The sequence below is a fragment of the Hyla sarda genome, chromosome 2 (genome assembly GCF_029499605.1).
Source record: "Hyla sarda isolate aHylSar1 chromosome 2, aHylSar1.hap1, whole genome shotgun sequence".
Taxonomy (NCBI): domain Eukaryota; kingdom Metazoa; phylum Chordata; class Amphibia; order Anura; family Hylidae; genus Hyla; species Hyla sarda.
In genome coordinates, this window is record NC_079190.1 from 489,379,324 (window position 1) to 489,402,082 (window position 22,759).

The 22,759-nt window shown below is 49.1% G+C and overlaps 1 protein-coding gene across 3 annotated transcripts in view; it reads left to right on the top strand.

The window, feature by feature from the left end:
* DOP1B (DOP1 leucine zipper like protein B) overlaps window positions 1-22,759 on the top strand; it is a 248,102-nt gene that overhangs the window by 56,646 nt on the left and 168,697 nt on the right. The window contains exon 1 of one of the 3 annotated variants that reach the window (XM_056559589.1): window positions 14,387-14,448. The exons of the other annotated variants lie outside the window; for them this stretch is intronic. The gene's annotated coding sequence lies outside the window, so the exon portion shown is untranslated. Of the gene's footprint in view, window positions 1-14,386; window positions 14,449-22,759 lie in introns of those variants that run through there. 3 annotated transcript variants of the gene reach the window in all.

A 22,759-nucleotide genomic window follows, 5' to 3' on the forward strand; every position in this document is an offset into this window, starting at 1 on the left:
CACTTCCCTATTTAACCTCACTTCCCCTTCCCTTCCTTGCCGGATCTTGTTGCCATCGTGCCAGTGAAAGCGTTCCCTTGTGTGTTCCTAGCCTGTGTTCCAGACCTCCTGCCGTTGCCCCTGACTACGATCCTTGCTGCCTGCCCCGACCTTCTGCTACGTCCGACCTTGCTCTTGTCTACTCCCTTGTACCGCGCCTATCTTCAGCAGTCAGAGAGGTTGAGCCGTTGCTAGTGGATACGACCTGGTTACTACCGCCGCTGCAAGACCATCCCGCTTTGCGGCGGGCTCTGGTGAAAACCAGTAGTAACTTAGAACCGGTCCACTAGCACGGTCCACGCCAATCCCTCTCTGGCACAGAGGATCCACCTCCTGCCAGCCGAATCGTGACAGTAGATCCGGCCATGGATCCCGCTGAAGTTCCACTGCCAGTTGTCGCCGACCTCACCACGGTGGTCGCCCAGCAGTCGCAACAGATAGCGCAACAAGGCCACCAGCTGTCTCAACTGACCGTGATGCTACAGCAGTTACTACCACAGCTTCAGCAATCATCTCCTCCGCCAGCTCCTGCACCTCCTCCGCAGCGAGTGGCCGCTTCCGGCCTACGACTTTCTTTGCCGGATAAATTTGATGGGGACTCTAAGTTTTGCCGTGGCTTTCTTTCACAATGTTCCCTGCACTTGGAGATGATGTCGGACCAGTTTCCTACTGAAAGGTCTAAGGTGGCTTTCGTAGTCAGCCTTCTGTCTGGGAAGGCTCTGTCATGGGCCACACCGCTCTGGGACCGCAATGACCCCGTCACTGCCTCTGTACACTCCTTCTTCTCGGAAATTCGAACTGTCTTTGAGGAACCTGCCCGAGCCTCTTCTGCTGAGACTGCCCTGCTGAACCTGGTCCAGGGTAATTCTTCCGTTGGCGAGTACGCCATCCAATTCCGTACTCTTGCTTCCGAATTATCCTGGAATAATGAGGCCCTCTGCGCGACCTTTAAAAAAGGCCTATCCAGCAACATTAAAGATGTTCTGGCCGCACAAGAAATTCCTGCTAACCTACATGAACTCATTCATCTTGCCACTCGCATTGACATGCGTTTTTCCGAAAGGCGTCAGGAGCTCCGCCAGGATATGGACTTTGTTTGCACGAGGCGTTTTTTCTCCCCGGCTCCTCTCTCCTCTGGTCCTCTGCAATCCGTTCCTGTGCCTCCCGCCGTGGAGGCTATGCAAGTTGACCGGTCTCGCTTGACACCTCAAGAGAGGACACGACGCCGCATGGAGAATCTTTGCCTGTACTGTGCCGGTACCGAACACTTCCTGAAGGATTGTCCTATCCGTCCTCCCCGCCTGGGAAGACGTACACTGACTCCGCACAAAGGTGACACAGTTCTTGATGTCAACTCTGCTTCTCCACGCCTTACTGTGCCTGTGCGGATATCTGCCTCTACCTTCTCCTTCTCTACTAAGGCCTTCTTGGATTCCGGATCTGCAGGAAATTTTATTTTGGCCTCTCTCATCAACAGGTTCAACATCCCTGTGACCAGTCTCGCCAGACCCCTCTACATCAATTGTGTTAACAATGAAAGATTGGACTGTGCCGTGCGTTACCGCACGGAACCCCTCCTAATGTGCATCGGACCTCATCACGAAAAAATTGAGTTTTTGGTCCTCTCCAATTGCACTTCCGAAATTCTCCTTGGACTACCGTGGCTTCAACGCCATTCCCCAACCCTTGATTGGTCCACAGGAGAGATCAAGAGCTGGGGTACTTCTTGTTTCAAGGACTGTCTTAAACCGGTTCCCAGTACTCCCTGCCGTGACCCTGTGGTTCCTCCTGTAACCGGTCTCCCTAAGGCTTATATGGACTATGCTGACGTATTTTGCAAAAAGCAAGCTGAGACTTTACCCCCTCACAGGCCTTTTGACTGTCCTATTGACCTCCTCCCGGGCACTACTCCACCCCGGGGCAGAATTTACCCTCTGTCCGCCCCAGAGACTCTTGCTATGTCTGAATACATCCAGGAAAATTTAAAAAAGGGGTTTATCCGCAAATCCTCCTCTCCTGCTGGAGCTGGATTTTTCTTTGTGTCCAAAAAAGATGGCTCCCTACGTCCTTGCATTGATTACCGCGGACTTAATAAAATCACGGTAAAGAACCGCTACCCCCTACCTCTTATCTCTGAACTCTTTGATCGCCTTCAAGGTGCCCACATCTTTACCAAACTGGACTTAAGAGGTGCATATAATCTCATCCGCATCAGGGAGGGGGACGAATGGAAAACTGCATTTAACACCAGAGATGGACACTTTGAGTATCTGGTCATGCCCTTTGGCCTGTGCAACGCCCCTGCCGTCTTCCAAGACTTTGTTAATGAAATTTTTCGTGATCTCTTATATTCCTGTGTTGTTGTGTATCTGGACGATATTCTGATTTTTTCTGCCAACTTAGAAGAACATCGCCAGCATGTCCGCATGGTTCTTCAGAGACTTCGAGACAATCAACTTTATGCCAAAATGGAGAAATGTCTGTTTGAATGTCAATCTCTTCCTTTCCTAGGATACTTGGTCTCTGGCCAGGGACTACAAATGGACCCAGATAAACTCTCTGCCGTCTTAGATTGGCCACGCCCCTCCGGACTCCGTGCTATCCAACGTTTTTTGGGGTTCGCCAATTATTACAGACAATTTATTCCACATTTTTCCACTATTGTGGCTCCTATCGTGGCTTTAACCAAGAAGAATGCCAATCCTAAGTCCTGGTCTCCTCAAGCGGAAGACGCATTTAAACGGCTCAAGTCTGCCTTTTCTTCTGCTCCCGTGCTCTCCAGACCTGACCCATCTAAACCCTTCCTATTGGAGGTTGATGCCTCCTCAGTGGGAGCTGGAGCGGTCCTTCTACAAAAAAATTCTTCCGGGCATGCTGTTACTTGTGGGTTTTTTTCTAGGACCTTCTCTCCGGCGGAGAGGAACTACTCCATCGGGGATCGAGAACTACTGGCCATTAAATTGGCACTTGAGGAATGGAGGCATCTGCTGGAGGGATCAAAATTTCCAGTTATCATTTTCACCGATCACAAGAATCTCTCCTATCTCCAGTCTGCCCAACGGCTGAATCCTCGCCAGGCCAGGTGGTCGTTGTTCTTTGCCCGTTTTAACTTTGAAATTCATTTTCGCCCTGCCGACAAGAACATTAGGGCCGATGCTCTCTCTCGTTCCTCGGATGCCTCGGAAGTAGAGGTCTCTCCGCAACACATCATTCCTCCTGACTGTCTGATCTCCTCTTCTCCAGCCTCCATCAGGCAAACTCCTCCAGGGAAGACCTTTGTTTCTCCACGCCAGCATCTCGGGATTCTCAAATGGGGTCACTCCTCCCACCTCGCAGGCCATGCGGGCATCAAAAAGTCCTTGCAACTCATCTCTCGTTTCTATTGGTGGACGACTCTGGAAACAGATGTTGTGGATTTTGTGCGGGCCTGTACTGTCTGTGCCCGGGATAAGACTCCTCGCCAGAAGCCTGCTGGTCTCCTTCACCCTCTGCCTGTCCCCGAACAGCCTTGGTCTCTGATTGGTATGGACTTTATTACAGACCTACCCCCATCCCGTGGCAACACTGTTGTTTGGGTGGTCGTTGATCGATTTTCCAAGATGGCACATTTTATTCCTCTTCCTGGTCTTCCTTCAGCGCCTCAGTTGGCAAAACAATTTTTTGTACACATTTTTTGTCTTCACGGTTTGCCCACGCAGATTGTCTCGGATAGAGGTGTCCAATTCGTGTCTAAATTCTGGAGGGCTCTCTGTAAACAACTCAAGATTAAATTAAACTTCTCTTCTGCTTATCATCCTCAATCCAATGGGCAAGTAGAAAGAATTAACCAGGTCCTGGGTGACTATTTACGGCATTTTGTTTCCTCCCGCCAGGATGACTGGGCAGATCTTCTACCTTGGGCCGAATTCTCGTACAACTTTAGAGTCTCTGAATCTTCTGCTAAATCCCCATTTTTCGTGGTGTACGGCCGTCACCCTCTTCCCCCCCTCCCTATTCCCTTGTCCTCTGGTTTGCCCGCTGTAGATGAAGTGACTCGTGATCTTTCCACCATATTGAAAGAGACCCAAAATTCTCTTTTACAGGCTTCATCTCGCATGAAAAAGTTTGCCGATAAGAAAAGAAGAGCTCCCCCCATTTTTGCTCCCGGAGACAAGGTATGGCTCTCCGCTAAATATGTCCGCTTTCGTGTCCCCAGTTACAAACTGGGACCACGCTATCTTGGTCCTTTCAAAGTCTTGTGCCAAATTAATCCTGTCTCTTACAAACTTCTTCTTCCTCCTTCTCTTCGTATTCCTAATGCCTTTCATGTCTCTCTTCTTAAACCACTCATCATCAACCGTTTCTCTCCCAAGCTTGTTTCTCCCACTCCTGTTTCCGGTTCTTCTGACGTCTTCTCAGTGAAGGAAATACTGGCCTCCAAGACGGTCAGAGGAAAAAGGTTCTTTTTGGTTGATTGGGAGGGCTGTGGACCTGAAGAGAGATCCTGGGAACCTGAGGACAACATCCTAGACAAAAGTCTGCTCCTCAGGTTCCCAGGCTCCAAGAAGAGGGGGAGACCCAAGGGGGGGGGTACTGTTACGCCGAGCGCTCCGGGTCCCCGCTCCTCCCCGGAGCGCTCGCAACATCCTCGCTACTGCAGCGCCCCGGTCAGATCTACTGACCGGGTGCGCTGCGATACCGCCCCCAGCCGGGATGCGATTCGCGATGCGGGTGGCGCCCCGGCTCCCGTACCTGACTCGCTCTCCGACGGTCCTGTCCCGGCGTGCGTGGCCCCGCTCCCTAGGGCGCGCGCGCGCCGGGTCTCTGCGATTTAAAGGGCCACTGCGCCGCTGATTGGCGCAGTGGGTCTAATCAGTCATTCACCTGTGCACTTCCCTATTTAACCTCACTTCCCCTTCCCTTCCTTGCCGGATCTTGTTGCCATCGTGCCAGTGAAAGCGTTCCCTTGTGTGTTCCTAGCCTGTGTTCCAGACCTCCTGCCGTTGCCCCTGACTACGATCCTTGCTGCCTGCCCCGACCTTCTGCTACGTCCAACCTTGCTCTTGTCTACTCCCTTGTACCGCGCCTATCTTCAGCAGTCAGAGAGGTTGAGCCGTTGCTAGTGGATACGACCTGGTTACTACCGCCGCTGCAAGACCATCCCGCTTTGCGGCGGGCTCTGGTGAAAACCAGTAGTAACTTAGAACCGGTCCACTAGCACGGTCCACGCCAATCCCTCTCTGGCACAGAGGATCCACCTCCTGCCAGCCGAATCGTGACAATCCACATCCAGCTAACCGAATCATAACAGTAGATCCGGCCATGGATCCCGCTGACGTGCCGCTGACATATCCACGCTGGTCGCCCAGCAATCCCGACAGATCGCCCAACAAGATCACCAGCTGTCGTACTTGACCACCATGACACAGCAACTTCAGTCACAGCTGCAGCAACTTCAGTCACAGCTACAGCAGCTGCAACAGCAACAACCATCTCCTCCGCCGGCTCCTGCACCTCCTCCGCAGCGAGCGGCCGCTCCTAACCTCCGCTTGTCCCTGCCGGACAAATTTGATGGGGACTCTAGACTCTGCCGTGGTTTCCTGTTACAATGTTCCCTACATTTGGAGATGTTGTCGGACCAATTTCCTACAGAATGGTCGAAGGTGGCTTTCGTGGTTAGTCTCCTGTGTGGGAAGGCTTTGTCATGGGCCACACCGCTCTGGGACTGCGATGATCCTGTCACCGCCACTGTACAGTCCTTCTTCTCTGAGGTTCGCAGTGTCTTCGAGGAACCAGCCCAAGCTTCTTCTGCCGAAACTGCCTTGTTAAACCAAGTCCAGGGTAGTTCTTCTGTAGGCGAATACGCCATCCAATTTCGTACCCTCGCCTCTGAATTATCTTGGAACAACGAGGCTCTCTGCGCGACCTTTAAAAAAGGCCTATCCAGTGACATCAAAGATGTGCTGGCCACACGAGAGATTCCTGCCAACCTGCATGAACTTATTCATTTGGCCACCCGCATTGACATGCGTTTTTCTGAAAGACACCAGGAACTCCGCCAGGAAAAAGACCTTGATCTCTGGGCACCTCTCTCTCGGTATCCTTTGCAATCTACCCCTGTGCCTCCCGCCGAGGAGGCTATGCAAGTGGATCGGTCTCGCCTGACCCTTGAAGAGAGGTCTCGCCGTAGGGATAAAAATCTATGTCTGTACTGCGCTAGTACCGAACATTTCTTGGTGGATTGCCCTATCCGTCCTCCACGTCTGGAAAACGCACGCTCGCACCCTGCTCACGTGGGTCTGGCGTCTCTTGGTACGAAGTCTGCTTCTCCATGTCTCACTGTGCCCGTGCGGATTTCTCCTTCTGCCAACTCCTCCTTCTCAGCCGTGGCCGTCGTGGACTCTGGTTCTTCTGGAAATTTTATTCTGGCCTCTTTGCTTGATAGGTACTGCATTCCGGTGACCCGTCTCGTCAAGCCACTTTACATTTCTTCGGTCAACGGAGTGAAGTTGCACTGCACTGTGCGTTACCGCACAGAGCCCCTGCTTATGAACATTGGACTGCATCACGAGAATATTGAATTTTTGGTCCTGCCCAACTGCACCTCTGAAGTCCTCCTCGGTCTGCCATGGCTCCAGCTTCATTCTCCCACCCTGGACTGGACCACCGGGGAGATCAAGAATTGGGGTCCTGCTTGCCGCAAGAAATGCCTCACGTCTGCTCCCAGCCCCGTCTGTCGGGCCTCAGTGTCTCCTCCTGTGCCTTGTCTCCCCAAGGCTTATCAGGACTATGCCGTGCCTCCTCATAGCCCCCATCCTGGTAACACTCTGCCCCATGCCAAGCCTCACCCTCTGCCCCCCCTCCCCATTCCCACTCCTTCTGAACTGTTTGCCGTTCATGAGCATACCCAAGACTTCACTGTCCCCCAGAAGGAGACTCTACAATCGCTCCCAATGTCCTCGTCCCATGTGGAGCGACATCCCGACAAAAAGAGGGGGAGACCTAAGGGGGGGGGGTACTGTTACGCCGAGCGCTCCGGGTCCCTGCTCCTCCCCGAAGCGCTCGCGGCGTTTCTCTTCCTGCATCGCCCTGGTCAGACCCGCTGACCGGGAGCGCTGCACTGACATTGCCGGCGGGGATGCGATTCGCATAGTTACCGCACGGAACCCCTCCTAATGTGCATCGGACCTCATCACGAAAAAATTGAGTTTTTGGTCCTCTCCAATTGCACTTCCGAAATTCTCCTTGGACTACCGTGGCTTCAACGCCATTCCCCAACCCTTGATTGGTCCACAGGAGAGATCAAGAGCTGGGGTACTTCTTGTTTCAAGGACTGTCTTAAACCGGTTCCCAGTACTCCCTGCCGTGACCCTGTGGTTCCTCCTGTAACCGGTCTCCCTAAGGCTTATATGGACTATGCTGACGTATTTTGCAAAAAGCAAGCTGAGACTTTACCCCCTCACAGGCCTTTTGACTGTCCTATTGACCTCCTCCCGGGCACTACTCCACCCCGGGGCAGAATTTACCCTCTGTCCGCCCCAGAGACTCTTGCTATGTCTGAATACATCCAGGAAAATTTAAAAAAGGGGTTTATCCGCAAACCCTCCTCTCCTGCTGGAGCTGGATTTTTCTTTGTGTCCAAAAAAGATGGCTCCCTACGTCCTTGCATTGATTACCGCGGACTTAATAAAATCACGGTAAAGAACCGCTACCCCCTACCTCTTATCTCTGAACTCTTTGATCGCCTTCAAGGTGCCCACATCTTTACCAAACTGGACTTAAGAGGTGCATATAATCTCATCCGCATCAGGGAGGGGGACGAATGGAAAACTGCATTTAACACCAGAGATGGACACTTTGAGTATCTGGTCATGCCCTTTGGCCTGTGCAACGCCCCTGCCGTCTTCCAAGACTTTGTTAATGAAATTTTTCGTGATCTCTTATATTCCTGTGTTGTTGTGTATCTGGACGATATTCTGATTTTTTCTGCCAACTTAGAAGAACATCGCCAGCATGTCCGCATGGTTCTTCAGAGACTTCGAGACAATCAACTTTATGCCAAAATGGAGAAATGTCTGTTTGAATGTCAATCTCTTCCTTTCCTAGGATACTTGGTCTCTGGCCAGGGACTACAAATGGACCCAGATAAACTCTCTGCCGTCTTAGATTGGCCACGCCCCTCCGGACTCCGTGCTATCCAACGTTTTTTGGGGTTCGCCAATTATTACAGACAATTTATTCCACATTTTTCCACTATTGTGGCTCCTATCGTGGCTTTAACCAAGAAGAATGCCAATCCTAAGTCCTGGTCTCCTCAAGCGGAAGACGCATTTAAACGGCTCAAGTCTGCCTTTTCTTCTGCTCCCGTGCTCTCCAGACCTGACCCATCTAAACCCTTCCTATTGGAGGTTGATGCCTCCTCAGTGGGAGCTGGAGCGGTCCTTCTACAAAAAAATTCTTCCGGGCATGCTGTTACTTGTGGGTTTTTTTCTAGGACCTTCTCTCCGGCGGAGAGGAACTACTCCATCGGGGATCGAGAACTACTGGCCATTAAATTGGCACTTGAGGAATGGAGGCATCTGCTGGAGGGATCAAAATTTCCAGTTATCATTTTCACCGATCACAAGAATCTCTCCTATCTCCAGTCTGCCCAACGGCTGAATCCTCGCCAGGCCAGGTGGTCGTTGTTCTTTGCCCGTTTTAACTTTGAAATTCATTTTCGCCCTGCCGACAAGAACATTAGGGCCGATGCTCTCTCTCGTTCCTCGGATGCCTCGGAAGTAGAGGTCTCTCCGCAACACATCATTCCTTCTGACTGTCTGATCTCCTCTTCTCCAGCCTCCATCAGGCAAACTCCTCCAGGGAAGACCTTTGTTTCTCCACGCCAGCGTCTCGGGATTCTCAAATGGGGTCACTCCTCCCACCTCGCAGGCCATGCGGGCATCAAAAAGTCCTTGCAACTCATCTCTCGTTTCTATTGGTGGACGACTCTGGAAACAGATGTTGTGGATTTTGTGCGGGCCTGTACTGTCTGTGCCCGGGATAAGACTCCTCGCCAGAAGCCTGCTGGTCTCCTTCACCCTCTGCCTGTCCCCGAACAGCCTTGGTCTCTGATTGGTATGGACTTTATTACAGACCTACCCCCATCCCGTGGCAACACTGTTGTTTGGGTGGTCGTTGATCGATTTTCCAAGATGGCACATTTTATTCCTCTTCCTGGTCTTCCTTCAGCGCCTCAGTTGACAAAACAATTTTTTGTACACATTTTTCGTCTTCACGGTTTGCCCACGCAGATTGTCTCGGATAGAGGTGTCCAATTCGTGTCTAAATTCTGGAGGGCTCTCTGTAAACAACTCAAGATTAAATTAAACTTCTCTTCTGTTTATCATCCTCAATCCAATGGGCAAGTAGAAAGAATTAACCAGGTCCTGGGTGACTATTTACGGCATTTTGTTTCCTCCCGCCAGGATGACTGGGCAGATCTTCTACCTTGGGCCGAATTCTCGTACAACTTTAGAGTCTCTGAATCTTCTGCTAAATCCCCATTTTTCGTGGTGTACGGCCGTCACCCTCTTCCCCCCCTCCCTATTCCCTTGTCCTCTGGTTTGCCCGCTGTAGATGAAGTGACTCGTGATCTTTCCACCATATGGAAAGAGACCCAAAATTCTCTTTTACAGGCTTCATCTCGCATGAAAAAGTTTGCCGATAAGAAAAGAAGAGCTCCCCCCATTTTTGCTCCCGGAGACAAGGTATGGCTCTCCGCTAAATATGTCCGCTTTCGTGTCCCCAGTTACAAACTGGGACCACGCTATCTTGGTCCTTTCAAAGTCTTGTGCCAAATTAATCCTGTCTCTTACAAACTTCTTCTTCCTCCTTCTCTTCGTATTCCTAATGCCTTTCATGTCTCTCTTCTTAAACCACTCATCATCAACCGTTTCTCTCCCAAGCTTGTTTCTCCCACTCCTGTTTCCGGTTCTTCTGACGTCTTCTCAGTGAAGGAAATACTGGCCTCCAAGACGGTCAGAGGAAAAAGGTTCTTTTTGGTTGATTGGGAGGGCTGTGGACCTGAAGAGAGATCCTGGGAACCTGAGGACAACATCCTAGACAAAAGTCTGCTCCTCAGGTTCCCAGGCTCCAAGAAGAGGGGGAGACCCAAGGGGGGGGGGTACTGTTACGCCGAGCGCTCCAGGTCCCCGCTCCTCCCCGGAGCGCTCGCAACATCCTCGCTACTGCAGCGCCCCGGTCAGATCTACTGACCGGGTGCGCTGCGATACCGCCCCCAGCCGGGATGCGATTCGCGATGCGGGTGGCGCCCGCTCGCGATGCGCACCCCGGCTCCCGTACCTGACTCGCTCTCCGTCGGTCCTGTCCCGGCGCGCGTGGCCCCGCTCCCTAGGGCGCGCGCGCGCCGGGTCTCTGCGATTTAAAGGGCCACTGCGCCGCTGATTGGCGCAGTGGGTCTAATCAGTCATTCACCTGTGCACTTCCCTATTTAACCTCACTTCCCCTTCCCTTCCTTGCCGGATCTTGTTGCCATCGTGCCAGTGAAAGCGTTCCCTTGTGTGTTCCTAGCCTGTGTTCCAGACCTCCTGCCGTTGCCCCTGACTACGATCCTTGCTGCCTGCCCCGACCTTCTGCTACGTCCGACCTTGCTCTTGTCTACTCCCTTGTACCGCGCCTATCTTCAGCAGTCAGAGAGGTTGAGCCGTTGCTAGTGGATACGACCTGGTTACTACCGCCGCTGCAAGACCATCCCGCTTTGCGGCGGGCTCTGGTGAAAACCAGTAGTAACTTAGAACCGGTCCACTAGCACGGTCCACGCCAATCCCTCTCTGGCACAGAGGATCCACCTCCTGCCAGCCGAATCGTGACAATCCACATCCAGCTAACCGAATCATAACAGTAGATCCGGCCATGGATCCCGCTGACGTGCCGCTGACATATCCACGCTGGTCGCCCAGCAATCCCGACAGATCGCCCAACAAGATCACCAGCTGTCGTACTTGACCACCATGACACAGCAACTTCAGTCACAGCTGCAGCAACTTCAGTCACAGCTACAGCAGCTGCAACAGCAACAACCATCTCCTCCGCCGGCTCCTGCACCTCCTCCGCAGCGAGCGGCCGCTCCTAACCTCCGCTTGTCCCTGCCGGACAAATTTGATGAGGACTCTAGACTCTGCCGTGGTTTCCTGTTACAATGTTCCCTACATTTGGAGATGTTGTCGGACCAATTTCCTACAGAATGGTCGAAGGTGGCTTTCGTGGTTAGTCTCCTGTGTGGGAAGGCTTTGTCATGGGCCACACCGCTCTGGGACTGCGATGATCCTGTCACCGCCACTGTACAGTCCTTCTTCTCTGAGGTTCGCAGTGTCTTCGAGGAACCAGCCCAAGCTTCTTCTGCCGAAACTGCCTTGTTAAACCAAGTCCAGGGTAGTTCTTCTGTAGGCGAATACGCCATCCAATTTCGTACCCTCGCCTCTGAATTATCTTGGAACAACGAGGCTCTCTGCGCGACCTTTAAAAAAGGCCTATCCAGTGACATCAAAGATGTGCTGGCCACACGAGAGATTCCTGCCAACCTGCATGAACTTATTCATTTGGCCACCCGCATTGACATGCGTTTTTCTGAAAGACACCAGGAACTCCGCCAGGAAAAAGACCTTGATCTCTGGGCACCTCTCTCTCGGTATCCTTTGCAATCTACCCCTGTGCCTCCCGCCGAGGAGGCTATGCAAGTGGATCGGTCTCGCCTGACCCTTGAAGAGAGGTCTCGCCGTAGGGATAAAAATCTATGTCTGTACTGCGCTAGTACCGAACATTTCTTGGTGGATTGCCCTATCCGTCCTCCACGTCTGGAAAACGCACGCTCGCACCCTGCTCACGTGGGTCTGGCGTCTCTTGGTACGAAGTCTGCTTCTCCATGTCTCACTGTGCCCGTGCGGATTTCTCCTTCTGCCAACTCCTCCTTCTCAGCCGTGGCCGTCGTGGACTCTGGTTCTTCTGGAAATTTTATTCTGGCCTCTTTGCTTGATAGGTACTGCATTCCGGTGACCCGTCTCGTCAAGCCACTTTACATTTCTTCGGTCAACGGAGTGAAGTTGCACTGCACTGTGCGTTACCGCACAGAGCCCCTGCTTATGAACATTGGACTGCATCACGAGAATATTGAATTTTTGGTCCTGCCCAACTGCACCTCTGAAGTCCTCCTCGGTCTGCCATGGCTCCAGCTTCATTCTCCCACCCTGGACTGGACCACCGGGGAGATCAAGAATTGGGGTCCTGCTTGCCGCAAGAAATGCCTCACGTCTGCTCCCAGCCCCGTCTGTCGGGCCTCAGTGTCTCCTCCTGTGCCTTGTCTCCCCAAGGCTTATCAGGACTATGCCGTGCCTCCTCATAGCCCCCATCCTGGTAACACTCTGCCCCATGCCAAGCCTCACCCTCTGCCCCCCCTCCCCATTCCCACTCCTTCTGAACTGTTTGCCGTTCATGAGCATACCCAAGACTTCACTGTCCCCCAGAAGGAGACTCTACAATCGCTCCCAATGTCCTCGTCCCATGTGGAGCGACATCCCGACAAAAAGAGGGGGAGACCTAAGGGGGGGGGGTACTGTTACGCCGAGCGCTCCGGGTCCCTGCTCCTCCCCGAAGCGCTCGCGGCGTTTCTCTTCCTGCATCGCCCTGGTCAGACCCGCTGACCGGGAGCGCTGCACTGACATTGCCGGCGGGGATGCGATTCGCATAGTGGGATTCGCTCGCGAATCGCATCCCAAGTCACTTACCTGTCCCGGTCCCCGGCTGTCATGTTCTGGCGCGCGCGGCTCCGCTCTCTAGGGCGTGCGCGCCAGCTCTCTGAGATTTAAAGGGCCAGTGCACCAATGATTGGTGCCTGGTCCAATCAGCCTAATTAGCTTCCACCTGCTCCCTGGCTATATTACCTCACTTCCCCTGCACTTCCTTGCCGGATCTTGTTGCCTTAGTGCCTAGAGAAAGCTACTACTGTGTTTACCATTACTGTGTTCCTGACCTCCTGCTATTACTATTGACTACGAACCTTGCCGCCTGCCCCGACCTTCTGCTACGTCTGACCTTGCTTCTGCCTAGTCCTTCTGTCCCACGCCTTCTCAGCAGTCAGCGAGGTTGAGCCGTTGCCGGTGGATACGACCTGGTTGCTACCGCCGCAGCAAGACCATCCCGCTTTGCGTCTGGCTCTGGTGAATACCAGTAGCAACCCTAGAACCGGTCCACCGACACGGTCCACGCCAATCCCTCGCTGGCACAGAGGATCCACATCCAGCTAGCCGAATCATAACAGTTTGTCACATGTTTAAGTCATATGTTTGTTACCCAGAGAGCACCAGGTGACCCCCAGGTAGCCTCTGGGCTCAGCCCCCCCCCCCCTTTTATAAGAGGGGGAGGTACTACAATCTCTCTTTTTTCTCTCTTGTGTTTCACTTTTCTGCTGAGGTCAAGTCCAGTCTAGACGTCTCCGAGTCAGTGTCCAGCACATCTGGAGGCCTCAACCAAAACTGCAGCCACAAGTCAGTAAGTCAAGTCATCTCTGTCTGCTGTCATCATCTTCCGTCAAGTCAATTGTAGTGAATGTGGCCTGCACCTATAGTCTCTCCAGTCACTGCAAGTCCCAGCAAGCTGCGAGGTCCCCTGTGTTACTGGTCACATCTCTGGGATCCTGGCCGAGCTGTATAGACTGTAACACCAGTCTAACCTCAGTAAAAGCTACCGTTAAACTTAACCTGGCCTTGGACTGTTATTTGCCCCTGCCTCACCTAGGACTAGCGGTACTACCTTCGGGTGGTTACATAGGCAAACCACACACTGGCGTCACGAACACAAAGGGGTAAATACCATCTACCTCTGGGCAACACCATCTGCCCCTTACGCCTCACATCACACCCCGTGGCTCAACACACTTTTTATTTTCTCGCCACATTTTCATAGCTTACTTGTGGTGCTTTGAAAATACGGTTTTGGTTTCGATTAGTTTTTTTTTATCCCTTCCGTGCCTAAATTTTACCTTTTTTTGTGCCAATTTAAAATCCTGAAAAATTCAGAAGGGAAAATGCAAATCATATGTTATGAGATTGTGAGATTATTATTATTATTATTATTATTTCATTTAGAGGTTGTTATGATTATTATTGCATTTGTTAAATACCTCATACCGATTTATGGTAATCAACTGGTGACAGAAAACTATCCAGATGTGTAAATTGCATCTATTTTAAAGTGGGCAATATATATATATATATATATATATATATATATATATATATATATATATATATATATAATGTGGTGCACTAAGCACTCTACAGAGATGCATGGTGAGAAGGAGCAATCATCATGGCCGTCTGGACAATATGGAGAAAATAGGGAAGTGAACAATTCTTCTCAGATAAGACGTCACATGTGAGTCCTTGGATGGAGATGTTTATCCTTCCGGTGACTCTGTCTGATATGTATTTGTGGTGTCCCGGTACCGTACCTTGTGCTAAGTCCCCAAAGTCAGAGTTCCTATGTACCGGTAGGATCCTCCTGGTGGGATAACCCCTTGTCACCTCTTCCTTCTTTAATTTTATTATGTTTGATGTTTATAAATTGTATATATTTTATCATCTGTATAGTACTTCCAGAACCTTAGGTCACATGATCACTAAGTCTAATGTTAAGTTAAGCTTAACCCCTTAAGGACCGGGTTTTTTCCGTTTTTGCACTTTCGTTTTTTGCTCCTTGCCTTTAAAAAATCATAACTCTTTCAATTTTGCACCTAAAAATCCATACGATGGCTTATTTTTTGCACCACGAATTCTACTTTGTAATGACGTCAGTCATTTTGCCCAAAAATCTACGGGGAAAGGGAAAAAAAATCATTGTGAGACAAAATTGAAAAAAAAACGCCGTTTTGTAACTTTTGGGGGCTTCCGTTTCTACGTAGTAAATTTTTCGGTAAAAATGACACCTTATCTTTATTCTGTAGGTTCATACAATTAGAATGATACCCTACTTATATAGGTTTGATTTTGTCGTACTTCTGGAAAAAAATCATAACTTCAAGCAGGAAAATTAATATGTTTAAAATTGTCATCTTCCGACCCCTATAACTTTTTTATTTTTCCACGTATGGGGCAGTATGAGGGCTAATTTTTGGCGCCGTGATCTGAAATTTTTAACGGTACCATTTTTGCATTGATAGGACTTATTGATCGCTTTTTATACATTTTTTCATGATATAAAAAGTGACCAAAAATGCACTATTTTGGACTTTGAAATTTTTTTGCGCGTACGCCATTGACCGTGCGGTTTTATTAACGATATATTTTTATAATTCGGACATTTCCACACGCGGTGATACCATATATGTTTATTTTTAGTTTTATTTACACTGTGTTTTTTTTATGGGAAAAGGGGGGTGATTCAAACTTTTAATAGGGAAGGGGTTAAATTATCTTTATTTTTATTTTTTTTTTCCACTTTTTTTTTGCAGTGTTATAGCTCCCATAGGGAGCTATAACACTGCACACACTGATCTATTACATTGATCACTGGTTTCTCATAGGAAACCAGTGATCGATGATTCTGCCGCTTGACTGCTCATGCCTGGATCTCAGGCACTGAGCAGTCATTCGGCAATCGGACAGCGAGGAGGCAGGTAGGGACCCTTCGGCTGTCCTGTAAGCTGTTCGGGATGCCGCGATTTCGCCGCGGCTATCCCGAACAGCCCACTGAGCTAACTAGCACTTTTTACTTTCACTTTTAGCCGCGTGGCTCAGCTTTGAGTCTGGCCCGCCGTGATATGATGCGGGGTCACCTTGGGACCCCGCGTTATATCACGGGAGCGGGACCAAGGACGTACTCATACGTCCTTGGTCATTAAGAGGTTAAGGACCTTCTAGGGCACGTGATGTGGTCACATGATGTACCATAATGCTTTGTGAAAGGACTGACAGCTGGTGGGAACCAATAAGCTCTAAGCCTGCCCCTCTCCATATAGGCAAGAGGTGAAGATCCCCGGGGCTCCGGTTCACGTGTAAAAAAGGTGTGTTCGAGCGCTCACTCCTGTAGAATAGCTTGGCTGTAAGAAGTAGCCGGACACGGTTAAAGATATAATAACCGGATCCAACCGGACCGGGTCAATAAGGGACTACTTTCAACCTCGAAAACCAACAAAAAGAAAACTAGAAGAGGAAATAGAGGAGGAGCCCGCAACGCACAGTGGAAAAACACCAAAAAGAAAACACGAATAAAGAATTCTATGGAATCAAAATCTTCTAAAGAATCTATGATAAAAAATTTTAATCTATCGGACCATTTATTAAACCAAGGGGAACTATCCCTTTTACAAAAAGGCTTATCCTATTGCCCTAAATCACACCCCAACAAATTTGACCTATTCTTGGACCTTCATAGGTTCACAAGACGTCTCACATTGCAACGTCACTTTGCCCTGCCGAATGTCAGCTCCAAATACCATCCACAGGAGGAAACGGTGATACCCGGAGTGCACCCGGAGGTGAAAGCCAAATCGAAATTTTACCCCGTGGAAAGCCAAGGTCACCTTCTCAAGACATTTCATGATTTGGTAGCCGAGGACCTCAAAAGTCTTCCTGACACCTGTAAGATCACAACAAAAGAGGGCCACCTCACAAACAGTGAGCGAGCCGCCCTAAAATCTTTGAAGGACAACCAAGATATCGTGATTCGCCCCGCAGATAAAGGCGGGGGAATTGTAATACAGAACTACACGGAATATGATCAAGAAGCATGGAAGATTTTAGGAGATACCCTATACTATGAACAGATTAATGGTAACCCTCTCCCTGCACTAAAACAGAAAGTTTCCTCCATATTGGAAGATGGCGTCAAGCAGGGTGTTATCACCAAAAAGGAAAAAAACTTTCTATGGATCTCCAACCCCAAAATGCCCTTTTACTACCATCTACCAAAGGTGCACAAGGACCAAGAGCACCCACCGGGAAGACCCATTATTTCTGGGATAGACAGCATCACGAGCAACTTATCACAGTATTTGGATTTAATACTCCAACCTTATGTCCAGAATCTGCAGAGCTACCTCAAAAATTCAGACCAACTAATTACTATACTAAAAGATCTGGCATGGGAGGAAAACATGATGTTTGTAACCATGGATGTGTCTGCTCTATATTCAAATATCAGACACGATCTGGGACTAAAGAGCACAGCTTGCTACCTAAGAAGCGACACAAAAATACCTGAGAATCAGGCGGACTTCCTGATTACATGCCTGGAACTAATCCTAAAAAACAACTTTTTCACCTATAACGGGGTGACATTTCAACAAACCAGAGGGACGGCTATGGGGACCAGAGTCGCCCCCTCGTATGCTAACCTCTTCATGGGGCAATTCGAAGAAGAGTTCCTCCATAAGAACAAACTTTTTTTGGAACATACAGTCGTATATAAACGTTATATAGACGACCTGTTCTTTCTTTGGAGGGGTACAGCCGAACAAATCCATACACTGATCCATGAAATAAACAGCAACGATTGGGGCATTACCCTAACACCAAACATTTCCGATAAAGAAATCGAATTTCTTGATCTACAAATTACTCACGAAAATAGCCAAATCATCACCTCCACGTTCTTCAAAACTGTTGACTCGAATAGTTATGTACCTTTTTTGAGTGGACACTACTCTAAATGGAAACAGAATATACCCTATGGCCAATTCCGCCGAGTTCGGAAAAATTGTACCAACACCAGTACCTACATTGATCAATCCAAAATTCTGAAGAACAGATTTTCTGTGAAAGGATACCCTAAAACTCTGGTAGAGAATGCTTTTTTAAAAGCGCTTGCACTCACCCAGGAATCATGTCTACCCTCCTCACCGCTGCCATCAGCCACTATAGCTTCAGGGTCATCACCCTCAGTCCAAGAGGCCTCGTGTGATCAAGAGGAGACAAACCAAAAAGAAAAATTCAAAAGACACACGAAACAACAACACAACTGGGGTAAAAAGAACAGCAGTTTTGTGACAACGTACTCCACGGGCCATTACAACATAAGGAAAATCCTACAAAAACATTGGAGTCTCCTCAAGAATGATCCCTACCTAAAAGAAATTTTACCTACCCAACCCCTACTAACATTTAGAAGAGCTCCTTCCCTCAGGAATATGCTGGCTCCAAGCCGTTTGAAAAGACAGAGGCCAGCTAAACGCATCACCGCTGAGACCACTCTCAAAAAAGGTGTGTTCAAATGCGGCAAGAAGAGATGTCTCTGCTGCAACATCATAGCGGACCGGAACACTGATTTTAGAAGCCATCATACAGGGGAAACCTTTGAGCTACCATTCCATCTGACATGCCAATCCCAGTTCGTCATCTACCTTATCAACTGTTGCTGTGGGAAACAGTACGTGGGTCGAACCACTCAGAAATTACACCAAAGACTCAACCAGCACAGATGCAATATAAAAAAGGGATTTATGTTTCAAGGTTTGTCACGACACGTCACGACCAAACACAATGGGGCCACAGGAATTTCATCCATCCTGCCCATTGACTACATTCCAGCACATGTTACCAATCGCCTGGAAGCTCTGGGAAAGAAAGAGATGTATTGGATTTACAGACTGGAATCGCTCCAACCCCATGGGCTGAATGAGGCTACAGAGCTCATTCACTGAATGTGTCATCCTGCCCTCTTACCAATAAAGATGACCCCCACCAGCCCAGCAATCAACCAAAGAAGAATACATGGGAGGATGTGTGTACAACTGCGCATGTGTATATATATATATATATATAAATGTATGTATCAATGACATCAATATACACTACGGCACTACTGCATAGAATATGCTCTATTGCAATGCCAATGCCTGTGTTTGTTAAATCGGTCCAGCGCAGGATATGCGCTTCTACTATGAACTTTTTGGTAATTTGGGACATTTCCTCCCGAGCACCTGGATGAGGGGTCTCCCATACAGGGGAAGACCAGGGTCCAGTTGTGCCTCTATCTTTGAGATGACGCCGCAACATGGAGAGCGGCGCTTTGATTTTTCTACTTGCTCAGCTCCCTGAACGGAAGGCCAGGCTAATAGCAGTAATACCTTATTTGATCTGCCATCCAAGCACCATTCATGTTAATTGTAATATGTGTTAAATTTTAATTTAAATTTATGTTTTGCTTTGGATTTGAGACATCTTCAACACTGTGGAAATTGTATTGCACAGATGCATATTTGTATTTTAATCTGTACCCGGTAATTGCTGTTAAATTTCGCGGGCTTTTTTTGCATAAATTAGTGGCCTCCCACATCTGCCACATCATTGATCTGATGAAGAGGGGGTCCCACCCCTCGAAACGCGTTATCTGTGATCTATACAAATAAAATCCGGTTATTATATCTTTAACCGTGTCCGGCTACTTCTTACTGCCACGATCCCAGCCAAGCTATTCTACAGGAGTGAGCGCTCGAACACACCTTTTTTACACGTGAACCGGAGCCCCGGGGATCTTCACCTCTTGCATTCTCCAGACGTCCAGGAATCCCAGGACGCCACGGTGTGAGCTGCACCCCCTGATTTCACTATTCCCTTTGCAACGGGATACAAGCGCGATATGGTGTTGTGCCCACTGCACAACACCAGAAGGTGAGCAAGTTTTTTTCACCTCTTTGTCTTTGTTATATCTGAAAACTTTTACGGCACATTGTTGCGCTTCCCTTTTGTGTTTCCAATATTTTCTGCATATCGAGCATCCTCTCCATATAGGGGCGCTGTAACCAATCTCTCGCTCTCTTTCCCCCATGATATGACATCGAGTGGAGCCCCGTGATATGAAATCTAGTGGAGCTCAGCACAAATCTAAAGACAGGACTAGGCCTGAAGCCTATCACTGCTGCAACTTACTAAACGTGAGTCTACCAAAACTAAATCCCGTTAATCCTGCGTGACTGCTGGACCAAAACAATTCCCCTAAATCCAGCGGAACAGCGTAATTCCAGACTCGGAGCTTATATCATACAAGGTCCCAACTGTGAAAAACTTACAGATTACTCTTCTGTATAGACTGTTTACCGTTATAAACCTGCATAAAAGCTGCAGTAAAGTTATCTACAGTTTACTAAACCTCCGGTTGTGGACAATCCTTTATTCCTCCCTATCGTTCCTGGGACGGGTGGCGGTAGAATATATATATACTGAGGAAAAACCCACACCCTGGCGTCACGACAGTTAAGGGTTAATCCAACACCCTTTCATCACTGCACAGCTACACGAAGTCGCAAGTTGTTCAACGAGGACCTGATCAGGACCCTGCAGAACCCTGGTGGGCCCAACTACAAATTGGGAACGAAGACACCCCCAAGGAACAGGTAGGAGGAGTCATCCAGGTAGCTAAGCAATACCAAGAAGCTTTCACAAAGTTCCCTACTGACTTTGGCAGAACCACGATGATCCAGCATCGGATCCTCACTGGGGACAGTCCCCCCCATTAAAGAGAGGCATCGCCCAGTGGCACCTGGGATGTATCAGACCATCAAAAAAATGCTAGTCGAAATCAAGGAAGCTGACGTTATCCAGGAGAGCCAGAGTCCTTGGGCGGCACCTTTCCAACGCTTTCCAATGCTTAATGGAGCGATGTTTAGGGCATCTCAACTTCCAGAGTGTTCTCTTATACCTAGATGACGTCATTGTCTATTCCCGTACATATCAGGAACATCTGGACCACTTGAAAGAAGTCTTCCAAGTTCTTATTCACATGGGCTCAAGGTTAAACCCTCCAAGTGTCATCTGTTGAAGCCGCAAGTACACTATTTGGGGCATGTAGTCAGTGACGAAGGTGTCCAGCCCGATCCTGATAAAGTGAGTGCCGTAAGGGATTGGCCTACCCCCAAGACGGTGCGAGATGTCTGAAGTTTCTTGGGATTTGCTGGCTATTACCAGCGGTTCATCCCTCATATTGCTCAAATAGCCGGGCCCTTGACCGAGCTACTGAGAGGCACTGCCCGGAAGAATTACAATGGAAGGTTACCAATACAGTGGGCCGAAGATCAGGAAAATGCCTTCCGAGCTTTAAAGTACCTTCTCACGGCACCCCCTATTCTGGCGTATCCTGACTACAGCCTGCTGTTCCGTCTGTATACAGATGCCAGCTTCGAAGGTCTGGGCGCAGTCCTATCTCAGATCCAGAATGGCAAAGAGAGAGTAATCGCCTATGTCAGCCGACACCTCCGAGGCGCGGAAAGGAACAACGCCAACTACAGCTCTTTCAAACTAGAGCTCCTGGCCTTAGTCTGGGCCATCACTGAGAAATTCAAAGACTATCTGGCCGCTACTCCCTTCACGGTCTATACCGATAACAATCTTTTTTCCCATTTGAACACTGCTAAGTTGTGGGCTCTGGAACAACGCTGGGCCTCCCGGTTGGCCAATTATGATTTCAACATTAAGTACCGCAGCGGAAAAATCAACGTTATTGCGGATGTGCTTTCTCGTATGGCCCCGGGCGAAGAACCCCCCGCCGAAGATGTGTGGGAAGATGTAGAGATGCCCCCCTTCTACCAAAGGTTCGTGAGCCAGAGTGCTCTAACTGCCCAGGAGGGTGACGATCCTAGACCTCTCAAAGTCCCTGAAGATTTATCTACATGGAAGACACTTCAGGACGAGAGTCGTATTATTGGGGATCTCTTGGACTATTGTCTTCACAAGAAAATACCTACTCGGCTTCACAAGTCGCACGGGGACTTTGAGTTAAAGCGGCTGTGGTGACAGAGGAATCGCCTGTTCCTGCACAAAGGGTTGCTATACCAAAACTCCTTGGACCCAGTTTCCGGAGAACGCCTGCATCAAATCTTAGTCCCTCAAAGAGATGCGGCCATGGTCCTGAACGCATACCACGACCAGTCAGGACATTTTGGGGTCCACAAGACTGAAGCCACGGTCCGGAGAAGGTTTTACTGGATAGGGATGCGGGGAGACATTGAGAAGTGGTGCGCTGAATGCTCTGTGTGTAACGTCATTAAGAATCCTTGGAGGGACGACAGGGCCCCTCTGCATCCCATCCGCACAGAAAGGCTTAACCAGATTGTTGCCCTGGATCATGTGAAATTGACCCCAACTCGGTCTGGCTACTGCTACGCCCTGACCATGGTGGACCATTATTCCAAATGGGTGGTCATGGTCCCAGTCAAGGACCTTACCACCAAAACTACCCTTAAGATATCAAGACTAACTATTAAGCAGTACTTGCACACATAGTACCTTAAATTGCTCACTTAAATGTACTACCTCAGTCTTCTTCAATACATACACAAAAACAAAAATATATCTCACATTCAAGAAACACTTAGGAATTGTAGCCTATTGATATTCAATTCCTGGCACTGTTAGGTGCACTTATATTTCTCTTCTCTTTATTACGTGTGTGAGATGCTCTACCTGGCCAGTAGGTGCTCTTGCGAGATAAAATTAAACACGTATTTCCAAAGGTAACCTAGGTAAGGTTATACTGTTGTGTTCTAGGGGTAAGTAGCGTGTAGCCGATAGACCCTAGTAGCTAACCTTATTGGTAGAGAGCTTCAGGCAAGCCAATATACCCTTTTTGTGTACTAACAGGTGACTCATCGTGGCAAAACAAAAGTAAATGTGGTGAGATTTCAATAATGTTTAGTCAGCTTGAAACTAAAGGTATAGAGAGCTGTACTAATGTCTAGTTAGCCTCATAAATG